Source organism: Pogona vitticeps, chromosome 1 (genome assembly GCF_051106095.1).
Source record: "Pogona vitticeps strain Pit_001003342236 chromosome 1, PviZW2.1, whole genome shotgun sequence".
Taxonomy (NCBI): Eukaryota; Metazoa; Chordata; class Lepidosauria; order Squamata; family Agamidae; genus Pogona; species Pogona vitticeps.
The window spans coordinates 314,804,322-314,826,086 of NC_135783.1; the positions used below are offsets into that span (position 1 = coordinate 314,804,322).

The window sequence follows — 21,765 nt, forward strand, 5'->3', positions numbered from 1 at the left end:
CGGCAGATTCCCTGGACAATTTAAGATTGGAACCTCTGGACCATACTGACTGAATGGTTAATTTACTTTTCACATATCTGCTTGTGTCTTTTCATTACTTTTAATGGTTCTGCAGGCTTGGGATTATGATTGCTCTACTCTCCTTTTAATAAATTCACTGTAGCTGCTGTTAAGTGCTCAGTAAATGAAAAACCAGCCATTTTTGAAGACAAAGCAAAAAGAGGAGGGAAATCTGTGTCTTATTACTGAGGAATTAGAGCAACGATTGTTAAATTTTTTTTGCAGCATTTCTATTTGCATAATGTTATTAAACTTTTGTAACGATCGGTTTCTAGCTGTAGGATTATTGTCAGGAATAACACATCTCAGCTGCGTCTTGGCATGAGCTGAGCCTAGACAAGGGATTCTTAGAACTTACCAAATGGGTGAGAACTGGAAATCAATACTAAAGCAGGTTTTAGGCAACATAGCAAAATATAACAGACAGTACTTTGGGGAAGAATAACTTGAAGTTAATCCCCTGGAATTTCTGAGGCACAGCTTTTAGCAGAAAGCTAAGGAACCTAATATTCGCCACCGATGTAAATACCTGCTGTAGCTTAAGGTCCATTGCATTTAATATATATATATAAAAACATTGTCAACTGTTTGGTGAAAAATGTTTGATGCTGTTTTTGCCCAGGTCTCTTCCAGTTGTTGCATGTACAAACATACCCCAACTGTCCACCAACATCAGGAAATGGAAAGATTATTTGCAGAAGTGCCTTTGATGCACCAGAAGCTCATGCTTGGCTGAAAGGGTTGTGTGATGCAATTTCTGTCAGTTCCCCCAGCTGTCCCATGTCAGCATCTGCACACTTTTGGAGGGTCCAACCCCACGGAAGACATTAGTGATTTAGCAGGAGAGAGGGGTCAATAGAAATTACTTAAAGAAAATAATTTTAAGTCAGATGTCTTCAAAATTGCAGTCTAGTGAGGAAAGAAGAGACATCTGGCTTGTAGGAAGTATTTTTTTAATATATAGAACCCAGAGATTGATCAGCTTAAATGAGCTGTAAAAGATATACTGTACCTTCCAAATTAAAGGTTCAGGACTTTTGTTTTGATTACTAGCACATATTCCTTCCATACAAATTTCCATTCTTGGTTATGCCAGACTTTCTCCATTTGAGCAGTAAAATGTCCATCAGATGCCAAACAGTTGGAGACAGAAATCCGCTCTGATCTACTGCAGATCATACTGGATCTATTTTACATTTTGCAAATGTTTTAATGAAGACAGAGTTTGTAGGGTGAAAGCACTGAAACATTCTGGTTGCTACGAACAGTTACTTCATCTAACACTGTACTTAAGCTTCTGTGGTCCCTCAAACCTAGCTTCAGTTCTCACAATAGCTGGAGGAAACGATCGATTTTCCTGAGAAAAACATATTATGAGATATTGCTTTTGGAATTCATGTGGTCACAAGGTGGTTTGGGCTTGAATTGGCATTTTAGGTAACTTTTCTTTACAAAACACTTGCGCTCAGTTGATGTGAAAGCATCTAGAACTGCTCATATGGATCAACACAGCTGCCTGCTTCTGGGGACTCTTTCTGGGGACTATGTCAAACACCTGCACTTCAGTATTGAGCCCCACCTCACTCCACCCAGAGTATCTGTCATTTAATAATTTCTTGTTCCATTTGGATGGAAGTATTTGGATAAAAAGCTGCTCTGGATGCCTATGATGGAAAAGAGAAACTGAAAGAAATACAAATTGCATCAGAGATAAACAGTAATACTTTTCAGGGAGAAGAATCTACCCATTCTGTCTGGCATTGAAATGAAACCCCCATAATTGATGGATCTTTAGTTCAAACATAAAACAATTTTTCTCAAGTACACAAAGCACCATGGAAAACCCTTTTTTTACAGCAGCTCCACAGGTTTCCAATCCATTTCCAGAAACAATTCAAAGTACAGTACTGGTTTTAACCCATAAAGCCCTAAATGGCATGGGTCCAAGCTATCCCAAGGGCCGCATTACCCTTTACTAGCCTGCCCAGGTTTTAAAATCTGAGGAGACCTTTCTCTTAGTCCCACCACACTCACAGGTGTGTTTGGTGGGGACAGAGGAGATAGCCTTTTCAGTTGCTGCTCACAGACTCTGGAGGTTCCTCCCACAGGAAGCCAGGCTGGCCCCATATTTGCTATCCTTCCACTAGCAGACGAAAACCTTCAGAAAGCCTTGCCCTTTGTTACTGGCTATCTGAGAGTGTTTTTTTAATGGATTGTTGTGCCTTGTGGCTTTTAAATGTGTTTATAGTGTTGATTTTATTTACCATTTTAAAAATATTTGTGTTTTCTATATTTGTATACTTACTGTTTTTAGCTTTTAAATATTGTCTTTTTAATTATGTAAGCCACCTTGGGTTCTTTTTAAGGGAGAAAGGTGGGATAAAAATATTTTAAGTAAATAAAAATAAAGTCATCTAAGAGTTCAGTTACATGTGGAAAAACTGGTTTTGAACTCGGCTTAGCATGTTTTAAATCAATTTAAAACATTCATACTACATGACACACAGGGAAGTGTGGATTTTTTTTACCCAGGAAGCATTTTTTTTTGTTGGAAAGCAAAGTCTTTTATTTGGCCACAAGGAGGTTGTTTGTTTTAAATTACTCGTGAAAGCAATTTATTTGAATCATTTTGGCATATGAGAATGCCTCTGTTGGTTTAAATTGTGTCTGTGGGGCTTGTCAAATAATGGATGCCAAAATCACAGGTTTTGAGCTGCAGGAAAATCTTGTAGAGTGATCTGCAAAGAGAACCATGTCTGTCTGTCTGTCTGTCTGTCTGTCTGTCTGTCTGTCTGTCTGTCTGTCTGTCTGTCTCCATGAATGTGTGTTAGGCTTCAGGGAAAATTTGCAGTCCAATTTTTTTTATGTTTGTCATACTGAACTAGTGCTATGCCAGATGGTAAGAAATCAAAAATTAAAAAATTAAAAATAACACCACAGCAGCAGTGGCTAGTGATTGTTAGAGGCAGCCAGCACAAGGGCAGATAGGTGCAGGACAAAGCCCCAAATGTACAGTTCTAAAAGCCAATGTAGCCACTTCAACTGATACACAGTTGTTTAAAAATGAATTAAACATTTTCCCAAGAGGATGCGTACACTGACCCCAAAGCCATGTGACTGCCACATGTCATTAAATCAGCTTCAAATACCTGATTCATCTCCTGATTTATCTTCATAGTGTAGCCATGAAATAACATTGGGAAAAAAATTGAGTGTGAAATGACCATTATGTTTTGATTCTATTTATTTTTCTTACTAAATTATGTTTCATTAAGTTAATACCAGTGTTCCATAGATGTAAGGTATGCAGAAGTAGTTTACCAGTCTGTTGTTCAGGTGATGATGTGGGAGTGCTTAGCTTGCTCAAGATTACACAGACTGGCTCTTCTCCCAGGAAACAGAGTAGGGAATCAAACTACTGACCTCTGACTCCACAGCCAGGTACTCCAACTCATTGTGTTATCCAGCCAGCTTGTGATCTTCAAAATGTTCCTCCAGTCAGTAACTGGCGTAAATCTATTATGTGGGTTATGGATTTATTCCTTTGCTGTATGACTTTGCTTCCTCATAGGTTAATACATGGTGTTGCATAGAAACACAAAAGTGAAATACTAGAAACTGAGACATACTCAGGGGTGAGTTCTGATGTAAGTGATTATATTCGTATCATACATCAAATAGGTTTTGCCATGTGGATGATGTGGTGCTCTTGGCTGCATTTCTGATCACAGACAAATATTCCTAAGTGTTACTAATTTCCATAGACTTCAAATGTGCATAACTATGCAAGATCCACATATAGTGCATATATTTTTTTACAGTAAGGTGGGCGACATGCTGTGAGTTGTCAGTATGCAGCTCATAAGGGCCATTTTTGCACGCTCTTGGCACTTCCGACTCCACCAAACTCCCTAAAACTTCAGAAGGGAAGGGGAAAGAAAAAAAAAACCTGAAACATTCTGAAATCAGAAATTTGAAAAATGTAGGAAAAGGTTTGCTCAGTTACCCCCACCTCTTGTGCCACAGGAATTTTGGAGGGCAGCTTTGCCCATTTTTGAGAGACCACCAGAATCCCTAGGGCCCCATAGCCCTGAATATTTTTTTTCCACTAGAAGGTGTGAAATGTTTTCCCCCAAGTTTTTAAAAGCTATCTAAGCTAAACTGATTGCTCTGTTAATAAAAACCCTTTTATGTGACCTTTAGAGGAAAAATAGGGAAATTGGTCACCTTGGCCAGTGGTTCTTAACCTGGGCGATAATGCCCCCCAGGGGGCGATTTCATTTTTCAGGGGGGCGGTAGAACGAAAAGGGGCGGTGTGGGGGCGCTTGAGCAGAAGGGGGCGGTAGGGGGGCGCTGGAGCAAGCCAAAACTGTGAAGATGGCTGCAGCCTTTTTACAATGTGCATGAATATATATTTTCCTCCAATCTTAATTTAGTTTCAGAGTTTTCGTCTTGAAATTTTTAGTTCCTGCATTGCGGTTTGTTTTTATGCCCTTTTAATGTTTCTTTTTGCGTCTTAAAATTTGCTGGCAACTAAATCATTAAATGTTACTTTTTGAGGGCATTTCATTTTCTTGGAATTGAATTTTGTTATCAGGGGTCATTGAATTTAAGTGTCTTAAATAAATAAATAAATAAATAAATAAATAAATAAATAAATAAATAAATAAATAAATAAATAAATAAATATGACATCATCACCGCAGGGAGGAGGGCGATGATAACTTCCTCAATGGCTCAAGGGGGCGTTTCTTTCAAAAAGGTTAAGAACCACTGACCTTGGCTATACCCTCTCCCTTTTACCCCTCCTCCTTCAAAGTACATTCCCAGGGCTGTCAGCAAATATGAAAAATACCTTTGGTGCCGCTGGAATCACCTGTATGTGCTTCAAAGTAAAGCCAAAGATCTTACCAATCTGAGGGTCAAAGGAGATAACATACTTGGCATGTTTTTAGAAGAGATGCTCTCTCAAGCATTCTGCCATCGCACATTGTTTTCCTCTACTATGTATCTTTCATTGCTTGTGCTTTATTTTGTGATTAGTCATTAGAAAGTAAATACTAGCTTAAATTGCAAGTATGATTTTTAATGCATGTATCTCTGAGGATATCCCTTTATGGGAGAGAAAACTAGTTAATTAGAGAAAGTATGAAGTCCTCTTAAAGTCTGGTTTGGCTCCAAATATTCTTGCCTTAGAAGAGCAGACATGAACATGCTAGACCTGAGATCATGGCATATAGTCCCACAAAGTAAGATACTGAAAGTGAACAAAACTATACTAATATGCTAGAGAGAGATCTCTGTCTAATTCCAGACCAGACTCCACAACTGATAGCCTTCTAGAACAACTTGTATCGGACACCTTAAGGACAAAGACATACTTCAGTATAGCCCTAAGTGAAGCCCAGGAAATGATCCAACATATAAATGTGTTTGAGACTCTAGAGAATAACGAATATGATGCCATGAAATCTAATATTCTTACAAGGAAGAATGCCAAAATTCCTTTGCAGTAATGTTGAACTTAAAAACCACTGTATTGGAATAAGACCAGTAGAAAGGAAAAAATTAATGAGCAACTTCCATTGCCTAGATCCTCCTCCACACAAGTCCAGCAGCTGGATTGTATTCTTTAGGTTACATTGCTTGCTATACAACCTTCATCTGGAAGAAATTTCTGGAAACTGTAAGTGAATGACAGGAGGTAGCATGGTTTACCAGTGTTTCTTGCTTTAGTTATATGCACCCATACAATTCCACCCCCCTACAATGTGATGGTGAGCCAGAAGGACCATTTTAATTATGTGCCACCAAGTTCCTTCTGAGTTATCCTGACCCTTCCCAACATTTTCTGAGTATATAGACTTAGTAAGTGATTTACTAATCACTTCTTCTAGTAGCACTATGGAACCATGCAGCTTGCCCATGAGCACACGGAGTGGCTTTTTTTACAAAAGGCACAATGAGGAATCAAATTCCTCACACCTCACTATACCTTCAGCTGTTATGTAAGACCATTACCTAAATCTATTTCCACATTTATTCAGTCTCATACCTGTTCAGAGCTACAGTGGTGGTATTTTGAGTGACAACATTGAAAGGAGGGCTGCTTAACACTGATACTATACTGGGGTGTAAACAAAGCCATTACTGTATTTTAAGCATACTTGGTGGCGCTGTGGGCTAAACCGCAGAAGCCTGTGCTGCAGGGTCAGAAGATCCGGCAGTCGTAAGATCAAATCCACGCAACGGAATGAGCACCCGTCGCTTGTCCCAGCTCCCGCCAACCTAGCGGTTCGAAAGCATGCAAATGCGAGTAGATAAATAGGGACCACCTCGGTGGGAAGGTAACAGCGTTCCGTGTCTAAGTCGCACTGGCCATGTGACCACGGAAAGATTGTCTTCGGAAAAAACGCTGGCTCTATGGCTTGAAGAGCGGGATGAGCGCCGCCCCCTAGAGTCGGACACGACTGGACAAAAATTGTCAAGGGGAACCTTTACCTTTACCTTTTATCTAGTATTAGAGATATCTAAAATGAAATAAATGAACACAGGTAACGTTGGTTATCTAATTCTGGCCTGCCTGCACAGTGTTCTCAGGGGAAAAAAAGCAACATGGAGCTGTGGATTTAAAAGGTGGGATTGCTGGAAAAACATACGTTAACAACACTTATGTTCTTGATGAAAATAGGTCTCAGGGCCAAGCTACAAAAATCATTCATAATTATGAAATGTGTGTACAGAGTGCTAAAATAAATTAGTGGGGATGCAGAAAAAAATGCAATCCTAAATGTGTACATTGTGCTTTAAAAATGAGGTTTGAACAGCAGTTTACTAAAAGTCACTGTGAAACAATCAGCCAGCTCTCCAGTTAAGTTTGGAACCAAGGTCAATGTGTAACTGCCTTGCAAAAGAATCTCTTTCACACCTGACAGTTGAACATGTTTATAAATGATAATGAATATAAAACAACTGGGCAAGGGAACTCATAGAATTCTAAAGTACAGATAGAGCAATTTGGTACCTGACCAACTGAGGGCACAGCTACACTAGCAGCAGAAAATGAGCTACTGTGAGCTGCTTGGGAATGGTTGGGCTTGGTTAGACCTGAAAATGATCTAATCAAGCCTGACCATTCATGCAGAAATGGTTCCTGCCAATATTATAAGGTGAGCCACTGCAGGAAATTGGCAAATTAATCGCTTCTTCTGTTTGGCAGAGACCAGAGAAATTGGGAAAAATGTTGACTGTACAGTATATAGACTTGCTGATGCACACCCTCAGTTATTTTCAAAAGTTTTTAAAATCTTTTATTATACTTTCTCATAAAGGGCTGGTCGAGCCACTTCCATGGATTCAACTGCTGCCAGCTTACTGACTGGCCCTTAAGGCGAGGCAAATAATTTTTTTTTAATACTTCATATAGCACATCAGCAATAGTCTACATGTCATAATTTTTTCACTTCCTCTTGTTTTAAGTGATTAATTTGCCAATGTCCTGAAGTGGCTTGCTTGTTAAGCCACTTCATTGTATTGGCAAACTGAAAAAAGAAGTCTTGCTTTGGATCAGCAATTACACACACTGCAATCAGTCCAAACCAGAGTAATCGTACATGCACCAAAAAAGTAGAAGCCTTTTATCAGGGGACAGATAAATGTGGGTAAGAACATTATGGCAGTGGGACGGTGAACTCTAGCAAAGATGTCTGGTCAACGTCTTTTAAAAGATCACCTGCCCATTACTCCAGTGCTCCAGACAGTGGACTAAACAGCTCATACATATAGAGTCGTGCCCCACTTTATGATTATCCCACATTATGACGAATCCGCTTCACGACGATGTTTTTGTGATCGCTTTTGCGATTGCAAAATGATGGTCTAAATAGGTTTTTTTCGCTTTGAGATGATCGGTTCCCTGCTTCGGGAACCGATTCTTCACAAAATGATGTTTTTTAAACAGCTGATCAGTGGTTTCAAATGGCCACCGGGTAATTAAAATGGCTCCCCGCTGTGTTTAGGGACGGATTCCTCGCTATACAGGCACCAAAAATGGCTGCCGTATGGAGGATCTTCGCTGCACGGTGAGTTTTTAACCCACTGGAACGCATTGAACAGTTTTCAATGCGTTTCAATGGGCTTTTTATTTTCGCTTTACGACGTTTTTGCTTAACAGTGATTTTCCTGGAATGGATTATCGCCGTTAAGCGAGGCACCACTGTAGTCAGCCTCTTAGTCCACCATGCATTTTAGAGTGCATTCTCTGATCCAGCCAAGATTTAACTAGGGCATGCATCACCATGACCAGATCAAACCTCTCTCAGTAGTTTTAAATAAATTTAAAACTACTGAGAGAGGTTTGATCTGGTCATGGTGATGCATGCCCTAATTTCTCACCTCCCTCCCACACTCATCTAAAATAATTTAAAAAGTGATACAACTAAAATGCCATTAAGTCATGGTGTTAAAATCCAATAATCTAAAAACTATTCATAATACTTTAAATATTTTCTATCAATCCATTCAAAATAGCATAAACATACAGTAAAACTTCATTAAAACCTATTTCCCAACAATCCGTTCAACTGCCAAAAGCCTATTTAAAAAAGAAAGGGCTTTTACTGATGGTAAAAGAAAGCAGGGAGAATGAACCTAGCCTCTTGTGAAATGGCATTTAACACTCTTGGAGCAACCACCAAAATGATCCTCTCTTGTATCCTCACCAAATATATGTGTGAGAGAAGGGAGAAGGGCCTTACCTAAATATCCTAAAAGCCCTAGAGGCCCCATATTGGGAAATATTCATTCATTCATTCATTCATTCATTCATTCATTCATTCATTCATTCATTCATTCATTCATTCATTCATTCAACTTATATGCCACCCACACTACCCAAAGCTTCAGCCCACAACCAGCACTATGAACTGGTGCCAAAAATATACGGACAACCAGTTTATATTTTCGCTCTTGTATCATCAAAAGATTGTTGTCCACTCATTGGTGGTAGATACAATCTTTCAGGAATTCAGAGTTTGTAGAACTGCAAAATATACAGTATTTAGAGCAGAAACAATAAAATGTGAGAGGGGATGAATCCTTACAACAGTTTATGATGGAACGAACAGAATCAGCTGTCACTTCATCTTCTAACAAATTAATTGCTCACATGGCAAATTTGGACATCTTATTTGTACTTTTATCCATTTGTTTCTTAAAATTGTTAAGAAGACATGCTATATTTTTTTCCAAAGCATTTGTCTGGCTGATATTATTTTGCTTGCTTTTTAAAGCATTAATGTCTCATTGTTATATTGTTCTGTTTTTTAAAATTTTTCACATTTCATTAATTTATATATTAATTCAGGCAAAATTCTAGGCGTTGTAGTGCAAGAAATATCAAGGTCCCATGCCTAGTGTCTATCCTGACTTTTCCCCATCTATTGATTGTACCAAGTAATTCCAGCGATGATAGATGACACATTGGCAGCTGAAGGTATTTTGTACTGCCAGCTACCCTAAATTTCCCATGTAGATCTAGTGAAGGCTTTCTATTGATTCCACTTTTTTCTTTTTTAACCTTCTAGAGAAGATCAACAATATCAGTCCTGTTTTCTGTCATAAAGGAGTTATATCTGAACCCATATCTTTTATCATCTTTCACCATAGGTGTCCAAACTCTTTCAGTTGAAAAGCTCGGAAATAGACCTGTAATTGCGAAGGCTTTCACCGCCGGGATCTAATGGTTCTTGTGGGTTTTTCAGGCTCTTTGGCCATGTTCTGAAGGTTGTTCTTCCTAACATTTTGCCAGTCTCTGTGGCTGGCATCTTCAGCCTTCCATCCTTCCGAGGTCGGTAAAATGAGTACCCAGCTTGCTGGGGGGGCAATGTGTAGCCTGTATAATTAAAATTGTAAACCGCCCGGAGAGTGCTTGTAGCGCTATGGGGCGGTATATAAGTCCAAAAAAATAAAAAAATAAATAAATACTATTCTCTCACCTTTATATAAGATTAATGGGATTATCTGAAACATGCTTCACTTCCTCTTTTCTAGTTGTTGCACTTAATGCTTCCTTATGTACAAGGAAGAGTGGCTTAATCTAGATTACCTAGATTTTATTATGTTTTATTCTCTACTACACATGAGCCTATTAGTGTTCGTGTAAGGTTCGTGTAAAGTTGATTTCATCTTATGAGGTAACAAGCTATGACTCTTGGATGACTTGCCACATCCCCAACTGCATAACTAAGATGCACCAGCACATCATCAGATGTGAGTGGTCCTCACCCGACCAGATAGGCGGGATATAAATAAAATAAATCATCATCATCATCATCATTTAGCTGCAGTAAAGTTAAACCTTAAGCAGTGTGAATTCCAGCCTAACTGGAATGCAATGTGGTTCAAGCAACTCGGCCCTTTTTTTAACAGCATTCATGGTAATCTTGTTTCTTAAAGCTTACCAATTTCCAAACATTCATATTTATGTCATTTGGCTAGAGATGGGCACAGACCTCTGGTTCAGCAGTTCAGCATGTAGCAGTGCCATGCCCAGCCTCCTCCAGGCACTGCCCCCAAGTGAGCACTCACTGGAAGAGGTGGGGCAGTGTTTGGGCAGAAAATGAACCCTGCTGAACCAGTGGTTCATCCCCATCTCTACATTTGGCCAGTAGCTGTTTGTACATTTTCTTAGGTCCTGTTAATCTTTTCCAGTTTCTTCATATATTATAAGCAGGTCTTCTGTGAATTTCGTTGTATGGGTATACTGTGTGTATACTTACAATGACAATAAATTATTATTATAAATTATTATTATTATTTCTACACACCAATTTACACTTATGTTGGCCTGTACTTTCAATACTTTAGTCCTACTAGTAGTCCTCATCCTATATTTTCTCATTAATTTTAAAATAAGATGCCAATGCCTTAATCATCTTTTCAGTAGAAAGCTTGCAAAACACTACATGGGGGGGGGCTGATAGTCTAGTAGGCTCAATCTGAAACTTGTCATTGCTTGCAAATGATCAGATACCTGAATATGATTGATAGAAGCTTATCTCTTAAGACACAGAGACCAAAACAAAATATATTTTAGAATAGAAGTATTTATTGGAATGAAACGTGTAATCCTTATTAACAGGATTATATGTTCTTCATGTGTTCATCAGAACAAAGGACTCAAGGACATGCACCAAAGGATTCTGTCACCTTTCTATCCTGGTGTTGCTCTCTGTGAAAATAAGTTTGATCATTTTGGGGAACTAATGCATCATTTCTCTCCCATAATATAAGTGTATATTTGTTTAGTCAGCATTTTATGCAGAAGGTCCTGGTGACCCACATCAGGACAGTAAACTGTAGCAAATGCAAATCTATTTCCATACAAACTTTTGACAAACATAAATCTTCCTTCAGGATTGTGACAAATTCCATCTACTTTGATTTACAGAATGATGAAAAATACTGTAATCACCACCTTTCTTTATAATTTCTTGTTGCTGAGTAATCATCTCTGTACTGAACAAATGTTGTCTGTAGTCAGCATGGTGAGTCTTTTGTAAACAACACACATCTTAAGTCGTTGCAATATGCTGGCCACAAACCTAGTTCTTTAATATTCTGTGATACCACTTTCACTTTATTGCCACGTATAAATTAACAAGTCAGGCACAGTGCATTCCCCTCTTTCAAGCTTCCATTCCCAATTCATTCTTCAGTGGTCAAGAATTTACAGCCCAAACATTTTCCTCCCACATCAAAAACATAGGTCAGGCAGTCTCCAAAACCATAGAAACACTGAGAATTTTTTTAAACCTCACTAGGCATTTGATAGTTTGCCTTCTTCCTTTTAAATCCAATACACAAATTCTCCTACCCTGCTCTTTACAAAATAGAGGGGGGGAAACCCAGCCATTTCATGGTAGATACATTGTGCTGAGTGATATCTAAGATCATCCAGTCCTGAGACACTTTAACTCATGTTTAATTCTAACTCGAGTTCAGCATTAGGATAACATTAGTGTAATATAGATATCACATGGATGAGGTCATAATCAGTCCAAACCACTACTTACAAACAGTCTCAGTTCTCTGGATAGTTTTCAAGGATGGAGAGTCAATTGTGGGTGGAGCTCCCTCTTTATTGGTTAAACTGGGGTCTTCTGTCTCCTTCAGCAGCACAGTCCTTTCCTCCCCCCATCTTCTCCATTTCTCTACTGAAGGTTTGATGTATTTGTTCACTTCCTCTTCTTAATCTTTCAAGGACCACAGAGACTGTCATTTCAATGCTTCCAGTATTCTCATGGTTTATGTTTTGTTATGTGCAGTGTATGTTTTTTTTTAAATATCACACACTGAGTTTAAAAAACAAGCGTCATATGTATAGAATTTTTGTTATGTTTCTGTGATTTGGATGGAACACTTATCTTCTGTTCAGAGTCTCTCTGCTAGAACTCTGCCCTGGAAGTCTCTATGAAAAGAAACACATACTGCTTTTAAAATTTCTTTGACTTCATAATGTTTGAATCTAATAACTAATCCTTTTAAATGATATGCCCTGAGTAATATCAGGTTGATGAACCTTCAGATGTAAAAAAATATTTCCCTACTAATATATCAAGAGGTTCTCTATACCTTATTTTCAGCTTCAGTTTTTTAATTCCATGCAGACGTATATTTCTTTCTTTCTTTCTTTCTTTCTTTCTTTCTTTCTTTCTTTCTTTCTTTCTTTCTTTCTTTCTTTTATTCCTCAAATTTCCAGTCTTATATTCAGCAGGCCTGAAGGGCATCTTCCAGTCTCACTTCAGTACTTTTTAAAGCTCTGCCTTTAACACTGGGAACTGTTTCTTATTTTCTTGCAATAAAAGTCAAGCCTTCTACATAGTGGTTCTTTCTCCTGATGTTTCAGTGGGAGCATCTGCCAACTTAGTATCCTGTACAACAGTTCAGTTGTCCTTTGCTTATGGTTCATAGTTGACATAAATAATCTGTAATTACTCAGTTTTGCCTCTTAGCAAAGCTGACATTAGTTATTAAACCTATTCCTCAGAGAAACCAACTCCAACTCATTACTGCTGCATGGGCTGGTTTTCTTCATGGTCAAATGCTGAGCATAAGCTTGAACCAGCCATCTTCAATATTAGAGTTGTTTTCTCTGTATTTTGTATTTTTCATACCAGTTATTCATTACTTAACTATTTCCAAGGCTGTTTACGGCTATTCAGCAACAGCAATTCAAACATAGAAAAGCTTTACTGTGATCCTATCCAACATTGTGCTGTTGCTGTTGTTACATGCCATCATGTCACCTCCAAGTTCTGACAACCCTATGAGTGAGTGATCTTCAAACAACCCAGCTCAGCTCTTGTAAACTCAAGACTGTGACTTTATTTTATTATTATTTCAGTTTGTATACTGCCCCACTCTCTGGGTGGTTTACAACACAACAAATACCTAGCAATAAGTACATTAAACACGTTGAGTCTGTTCCTAGCTAAAACCTAACTTGCTGTAAAATTATACAAATTAAAACGAGTCCACCCCTTTAGAGAATTAATCTATCTCACACTTGGTCTTCCTCTTTTCCTGCTACCTTTGACCTTTCCCAGCATTATTGTCTTTTCCAGCAAATCTTGCCTTCTCATGTTTATTTGGAAGCACATTAAACAATGCATTGTTATGTATTGGAACACATTGTTCACGGACACCTTCTTTATAGCTATCTGGCACTTTTGAAGTATTTATTACTTTCCTATTAGAGATAAAAAACATGCTTTATAAGGCAGCCTTTTATAACGAACTGGCTCAGCCCTTGGTGAATGGACATAAGGGGATATACCTGACACACCAGTTTAAAATAATATTTCATCATATCCTGTATAAAATCTATAAATTAATTGGAAAGAGTAGCATGCATATCCTACAGCAACTCACTATAGGTGTCTTGCCTGCTTCTCGGGAAAAGCTGGTACTGGTTTTGACAACTGTTTTGTTACAAACACAAAGCAAGTTGGGTAAATATATCAAGCAGTGGGGGCCATAGGGGCCCCAATTTCACTAGGCATCAGGGCCTTCCCATTGAATTTCATCCCAGAACTGACCAGTGTGCCAGGTATAAGCAGATGGATATGCCAATGTGGCAGCCATGTTTATAAGTGGGGTGGATATTTCTGTCAGTGCCACTACCAGGTGCTGCTAATATGCAAGAGCGGTTGGACATAGTACAGTGGTGCCTCGTATAGCGAGGTTAATCCGTTCCGGATTAACCTTTGCTATAGCGAAACATCGCTGAACGGGACAAAAAAAGCCATTGGAACGCATTAAATGCGTTCCAAATCGGCCCAAAACTCACCGTTCAGCGATGCTCCCGGGTCCGGCAGCCATTTTCGCGCCCTCGGTAAGCGAGGGGAGGGCGCGAAAACACGTGCAGCCATTTCGGGCGTCCGGCAACAGCCGATCGCCCGAGGGCAAGAGGAGGAGGAAGAAGAGGGAAAGAGGGGCGGACACACGACCGCGTGCCACTTCCTTTCCTCCATCTGCCTGCCTGCGTTCCTCCCCAGCGGCGGCAGAAGAGAGAGGAGGAGGAAGAGGGAAAGTGTGGGGGAAGGAGGACGAAGAAGGGAGGCGGACGCACGAGCGCGCGCCACTTCCCTCCCTCCACCTGCCTGTCTTGCCGCATGTGTTCCTCCCCAGTGTTCCTCCCCAGCGGCGGCAGAAGAGAGAGGAGGAGGAAGAGGGAAAGTGTGGGGGGAGGAGGACGAAGAAGGGAGGCAGACGCACGAGCGCGCGCCACTTCCCTCCCTCCGCCTGCCTGTCTCGCCGCCTGCTTTTCTCCCCGGCCAGCATGGCCCCGCATCACTCTCGCGGCGGCGGCGGCTCCTTCCAATGGACCCCCCACATGGAAGATCGGTAAGCGAGTTTTGCCCATTGGGGCCGACGCTATGCCTCCGCATTAGCGATCCCGGAAAAGGGATCGCTATGCGGATTCATCGTTATACGGTGCATTCGTAATACGAGGCACCACTGTACTGAAATTATAATTGAACCCATGTGACTTATTTCCTGGCATGGCTGACACTTTCTCCCAACTCAAGTTGTTTCCCTTAGTACAGCCGGTGTCATGTGAGCCTTGTGCTTCTCTGAACACAATCATTTTGGACCAGTCTCCTGATGGCTGCAGTTCTGGTAAATTTGACGCCAGCAAAGAAAGGGGCCTGTTAGCATTCGGTGCTCCAGGAAGGGCAGTTTTCCCTAGGATCCCCTGAAATTTGTCCCCGACCCTTGTATACACCAAGTCTTTTTGAAAGGATATTTTTACATTCCACAGGCATTTTCTTCTTACTTCCTCATTAAGATTCTCCACATAAATCTCTGGGCCAAACTAAGCACTACAATAAACACATGGCTGCTACCAAAAATGACAGTTGGGTGTCTAGCTCTCCTCCCTGTACTCCATTAACACTGAAAGAGACGAAGCTGAGAGCTACATGGAAGAAATGGCTCTGACAGCATGCACATGTCTTTCGTCCATGAAGAGTGAGTGTCATTGGATGGTGACCTTTTAAAAAATTTACCCACTATAAATTCTCTACACTTTTTCCAGCGAGCTCTTTTTTCCATAAACAGTAAATTTTCACACAGAATTGCCTTAAAGGAGGTTTTTATTTGGCTGTTTCAATGTGCATTTCCAAAAAGAGAACAGTTGTATGTTACTTGCTTCTTGGAAGATTCTGACAACTTCATTAATAAATTATTTAAAAATTAGTGCAACAAATTGAATTTACCTATCTGTACCATTAAGAACAAGGAGTTAGTTTCCTCATTTCCAATGCACATTAGGAACGGGTTTTTAAACCCAACATTTCAAGCTTTGCCTGTGTGCTGCTTTATGGTTAAAGAAAAATATCACCCCCAATTTGTTCTGCTATTTACAAAAGCAGCAATTTTATCAGAAAATGGTCATAAAATTGTCAGATTATCTTCAGTACGACCTCTTATACAGACCTCTTATTTTCTGCCAAGCAGAAAATATAGTTTCTCAGTCATATGGAGCATCACAGAGACGAGGGAAGCATCAGTTCCATCACTTGTCCCAGACTCTGCCAAGACTGTGGATGTTGGATGACCAAAGTGGTCAAAACAATAAAGCAATAGATACACTGTAGATATATATAGACTCTGCCGAGATGTGCCAACCTGGCCAAAAGGTGGGGTGATACGTTTTCCTCCTTTCCATTATGCCAAGGGCTTGAGGTATGGGAATCCATGGTACCTTGGATCCAGTGTACCCCAAACTACTGATGTTTCAGGGCCTTCACTTGAGCTCGCCATAAGTAGAGCAGAGCCTCTGGAGTGGACAGAGACTTTGCAGGTGGAATGCTTTTACCTAGTTCTAGGCCCCTCTGGCAAGCTACCTGTTGATTCAGGGTTACACTTTCAGTTATTTCTTAAAAGGGAAAGAACTGTTACCTGTTTCATAGTGCTGTTATGAAGGGGGAAAGAATGGCAGTGGAGTATTGAACAAATTAAAAACGCTATATAAATGATAAGTAGTTGTATCAAAAAGTACAACATTTAAGGTACAGGGTAATAGATTTTTTTTCTCAGAGAATTACTGACTTTTCAAGAGGCTGCATACAATGAATACCTTGGCTGTGTGTAACTCAGTTAAATAGCATCAGACCTATAGCCCTGGCAGGACAACTACTATTAATCTAGTATAGGTGAATCCGCTGAGACCTACATTGCAGGCAATCAACATGGTTTCTTAATCAACTGGAGGAATTGCTCCACAGCAGCAATAGCTTGACCCCTATCACAAATGTGATAACAGTCTAACCAGGTGGAGGCAAAAGGGAGGGTACTGAACTGAAATACTAATCTTGGATAGGATATGTGTGTTAATTCTAAAAGACAGAAATCTTGGTTAATCACAGTGCATTGCTCATTGCTGAATTCAAATGTAGCTGTTCTGTTATAATCAGTATGAGAAAGCATCCTTCTATTTCGTAATGTGAATTTTGTGTTCATGAAAGTTTCCAGATGGGGACATCCCTAGGGAATCTAAGTTGTTTATTTTCACAACATGCTACAAATAGACAGAAGCAATGCAGATTTCCCCATGATGTTCCCACAGGTTCCCTCAATACTAAAATACAAAAGACGTCTTACCTGTTTTGGGGAAAATTACAGATCTGTTTTCTTTCCTATTCAAATTGTAGGTTTTCTCAATTAAATTCAACAAGTGTGAACATCTGTGACCATGTAGGTAATTTCTATGTATGCAATGTGAATATCTGCCCATTAAGAATAGATACGCGATCACAAATCATTTCACACACGCCCATTGACTTACAGCAGCTGCTAACCCAGACCAGCTTCTAATCAGTGACCTAGCCATGCAATGTACCATATCTCATTATTGTCCATGGAGATAGCTGATCTCTGTCTTATAGGGGATCCTGTCATTGCAAATATGTGTCAAATTTTAAAGACATTTACAGTGCCATCAAAATAAAAAGCATTTACAATACCTTAGAAGAATATCTGTAAAATACATTATGAACAGTGAAGGAAAACTCACACATTGAAGGAGGAAATGCAAATAACTTTGAAGGAATATGTTTGCATATACTGCTAGTCATTTTTCTGTGCATTCATAAAGAAAATAAAATTGCATAGACCAATTTAAAACTTCACATATTTTAGAAATAATTTCAGTTTAAGATGTTGTTCTGAGTGGAGTGAGTCACTGTGTAGCTTTTCGTCAGCTTGTTCTCAAGTGTCAGAAACAAATGACTTAAATGTCCCATAAGACAAATGTTCTTTAATCATCTAATGCACTCATCTATCCTAAGCCTTAACCTTAGTCCTAAATTAAGTCTCTTGCCAAAATATAACTTCATCAAGAAGCAGCCATCAATCATATATGATTTTGATAAGTAGGGTTAAACGACATAAACAAACAGACAGTTGTCAATCTGGAAAAAGTTCAGTCTGATTTAAAACTAGCAATGTCTTGATGGTGTACTGCTAATAGAATTTTAAAGTGAGATGGACAATGATCTCATATTTTTATTGAAATTATTTCTCCCCCATTTGCTGCAGCTCATCAAGGGTAACATCAAAATGCAGATCAGGCAAAAACATAATCCTCAATTTGGATCCAGCGGTTTTTATTTTAATATGTTTTTCTGGAAATATTAAAATTTATTATAGTTTAGTTTCCATTAAAGTTTAATGATGATGTGTGTAGTGAAGCCTATATCATGTCTTCATTTTAATTTGTTTGGTTATTGACTTCCTCGTTTGCTGAGGGATCTCACTGTTCAGAAAGCAGTGTGTTAGGCAACAGAAGGTTGATAATAGTAAGGGTGGCATCTATAGACAAGACAAAACTGAAATCATTTATACATATAACTTTGCCTTGATCACTAAAGAAAATCATTTTAGACATTAAGAAAAAAAATGTTAGACTGCAGAGGAATGCTAGAATTTAATATCTAATATTGCAAGTGAAATCACGGTGTTGGTATGGATTTTAGGCATGGTAGACCCTACACTTTTGCTGCCTGAGGTGGTTGCAAGTTATGCCTCAAACCCATCAAAAGTCAAAGATGCACAGAACCCAAAGTTCTCCATAGGTTCTATCGATTCAACTAGCCCTACTGTAACTGCAACTTTTATGCTATGCTTATGGAGGACTTCTCATCAAATCCCCGTTGATTTAATGGGCCTACTCTAGTGTGATTTAGTATACTAAACAACAAGATTTTGGCCATCACTTCATACCCTTTGTTATTAAATTAGTTATTTCATGAATAAAACGCAATGTTAGTTATCGGATGCACCATCTATCCTTGACAATGTGCAGTTAGGCTCTGATGTGTTCTTGTGGTGGCGCAGTAGCTTGAGTGGTAGACTGGGACTCAAGAGCTTCAGGTTCAAGTCCCCAATGAGCCATGAATCTCACTGGTTGACCAGATTTATCAGGTTCTTGCTGCTGATTTATATGGCCTACACATGAAATGAATTTCTCCTCTTTAGACATGTCAGCTTCCACATAGCAAATATGATGGAGTTAGGAGACTACTTACTCCTCTCTAAACATCTTGATATTAAGAACATAAGAAGAGCCCTGCTGGATCAGGCCAAAGGCCCATCTAGTCCAGCTTCCTGTATCTCACAGTGCCCCCACCAGATGCCTCTGGGAGCACAATCATTCATGTCCCCCCTCAGGTGCCTTTTCTCTAGACTAAAGAGCCCCAGACACTATATCCTTTCCCCATAAGGGAGATGCCTCAGGCCAGTAATCATTTTAGTCACTCTCTTCTGCACCTTTTCCAGTTCCACTACGTCTTTTTTGAGGTGTGGCAACCAGAACTGTACACATGGAAGTTAATAACTGTGGAAGTTAATTACCCAGTGTTGCAAAGAGTTGTACATATGAAGTAGGGAACAGAGAAGCTACCTTGATATCTTTAGAAGAAAGCCAAGGTAAAAATGTAACTAAAAAATAATCACAGACAGGATTTTTCCCTTCTAGAGAAACACTGAGGCACAGCTGCAGCCTCAAAAGTTACAATGCAGAATTCTACCACCTCATTCTGTGTAATCTGCAAGTTAGCTATAAATGCAGACGAAATATTCTGGTTTGCAGAACTACAGTAGCTGTTCACTGTTCTGCTAAACAATGCACATAGCAAACCCAAGCCTCTTAAACTTGTCATTTATCCAGTTCTATAATATCACAAGAAGTTCTAGAGCACCACAAAGACTGTCAACATAATATTCTGCCCTTACATAGTGTCGTGCATGTATTACTGCACTGTAGTCACAGTATATTAATATAGTTCTGGCAAGAGCCTAGTACTCTTTTAGAATAGGATTAGTATTTGTGAGTTAGCAGAAATGCGATTTCACATGTGGATTGCAAGGAAATCCACTATAACACAGAATTAACTCAGTATTTATTCTCATTATGTTAACTGCCTCCCCATGCTTGATGTATTCTTGCATATATGCCCTTTTCTTCCAGCCTTCCTTCAGGACTGGCAGAAATAACATTAGTAAACTCGCTGGGATTCTTTTCTTACTATGGCTTTAAAGTTCTAAGGAAGAGATAAGAGGCAACAGCAAATAACTGGATTTAGAATAAACTCAGAAATTATCGCAAAGGCCCTTCCTCTGCCACAATTTGTCAAATCTGCTGATAGGAAACAAATTCTATTCATAAAGATTTTATTTTGGGGGGCTCTCTTGTGACTTGGTAGCAATTCAATTATAGTTTTGTGAGATAGTGAGCCCGGAGAGGGAATCCAGACTGACAAGAAATATGACAGGACAGTTACAGAGTGTTTATGCAATTAAACTTTCACTGACAATACCTGCAGAATGATGAATGCGTGGGCGGAGGTCTGTGTGCACAAGCAATGCCCCACAAGTATTGCACATTTTTCATTATTATACAACTGTTCAGACCTTGCAAGAATAGCCTGGAGTGTGGCAGAAAAGAGAGTACTCTTCTGCAGCATGTTATCCGAATGCTTTCTTTTCTTTTCTTTTTTTCCAGAGGGCTTTGACGTGCCAGGTGATAAAAGAACATCTATTTTAGTGAAATGTTTCTAGAAGATTAAGATTTAGCAGGAGTTTGACATGTATTAATTTTGAATTCTTAAACAGGTTTTATTCTTTTTCGACCTGAAACTTTATATCATTTCAAAACTGAATGAATATTGCATAATTAAACTGAAAGGTTATTCATTTTATGCACATAAGTGCAAAGGGCACCATAAATGTGGGGTTTTACTGATTGTAGATTAAGAAAGAAAGAAGAAACTTAAAAGCCTTTTGTAGCAATCCACAAAGCTTACAGGCTAGATTAATATGGTTAGTCATCATCACTATTATAGTGTCTCAGCCTTCCAAGTATGTATAAAGACAGAAAGCTTATTTCAAAGGCACTAAAAGATTATACTCAGTTTCCTGAGATATTACAATAGCTGTTTTCAATTTTCATGTGATATGGCTGGTTTGTTTTGATTTTTAAAGCATGCCTGTAGAGAGTGTTGACTAGGAAGGAAGGAAGGAAGGAAGGAAGGAAGGAAGGAAGGAAGGAAGGAAGGAAGGAAGCGAAACTATGTATGGTGTCTAGCATTTCCCCCCAAAGTGGGATATTATAGACAAGGAAAGTACTACTGGAGTGGGAATTCATTTCGTACAAACCTAATCTGCAGCTGGTTAATTCCTTGATTTTATGTAAACACAAAGGCTGAAATCCTATTGCTTAGCATTGTGAGTTACAACTAGAATAGGCTCATTGACTCAGTGGGGATTTGGTGCGACAACTCCTCTGAAAGTTTGACTGATTCAAATGGCCCTAGTCTAGTTGTGACTTACTATAAGCAACATGATTTCAGTCATTATGTTAAATAGTGCTTTTGACAAGAAAAATTAGAAAAATATTCCAGGTCATAAACTTTGTTATGCTCTCATGAATGGTGCTAGGTTGTTTAAACATCCCAGTTGCTTAGACTCCTCTGATGGCTGGTCATGTCATTCAGGTACCCATTGGATTTCTTGTAATGGTGTTTAGACATTTCTGGAAGAATATGTGCACATTTTGCCCAGATGCAGACATTTCCAAGACTGGTTTAATGGTACTATAATCCTCTCTTGCATCAAGAATTGTATCAAGTCCCCTCACCA

General features: G+C 39.2%; 1 protein-coding gene across 20 annotated transcripts in view; it reads left to right on the top strand.

Annotated features, from left to right (window-relative positions):
* NPAS3 (neuronal PAS domain protein 3) overlaps nucleotides 1-21,765 on the top strand; it is a 932,663-nt gene that overhangs the window by 797,442 nt on the left and 113,456 nt on the right. The window lies entirely within an intron of this gene.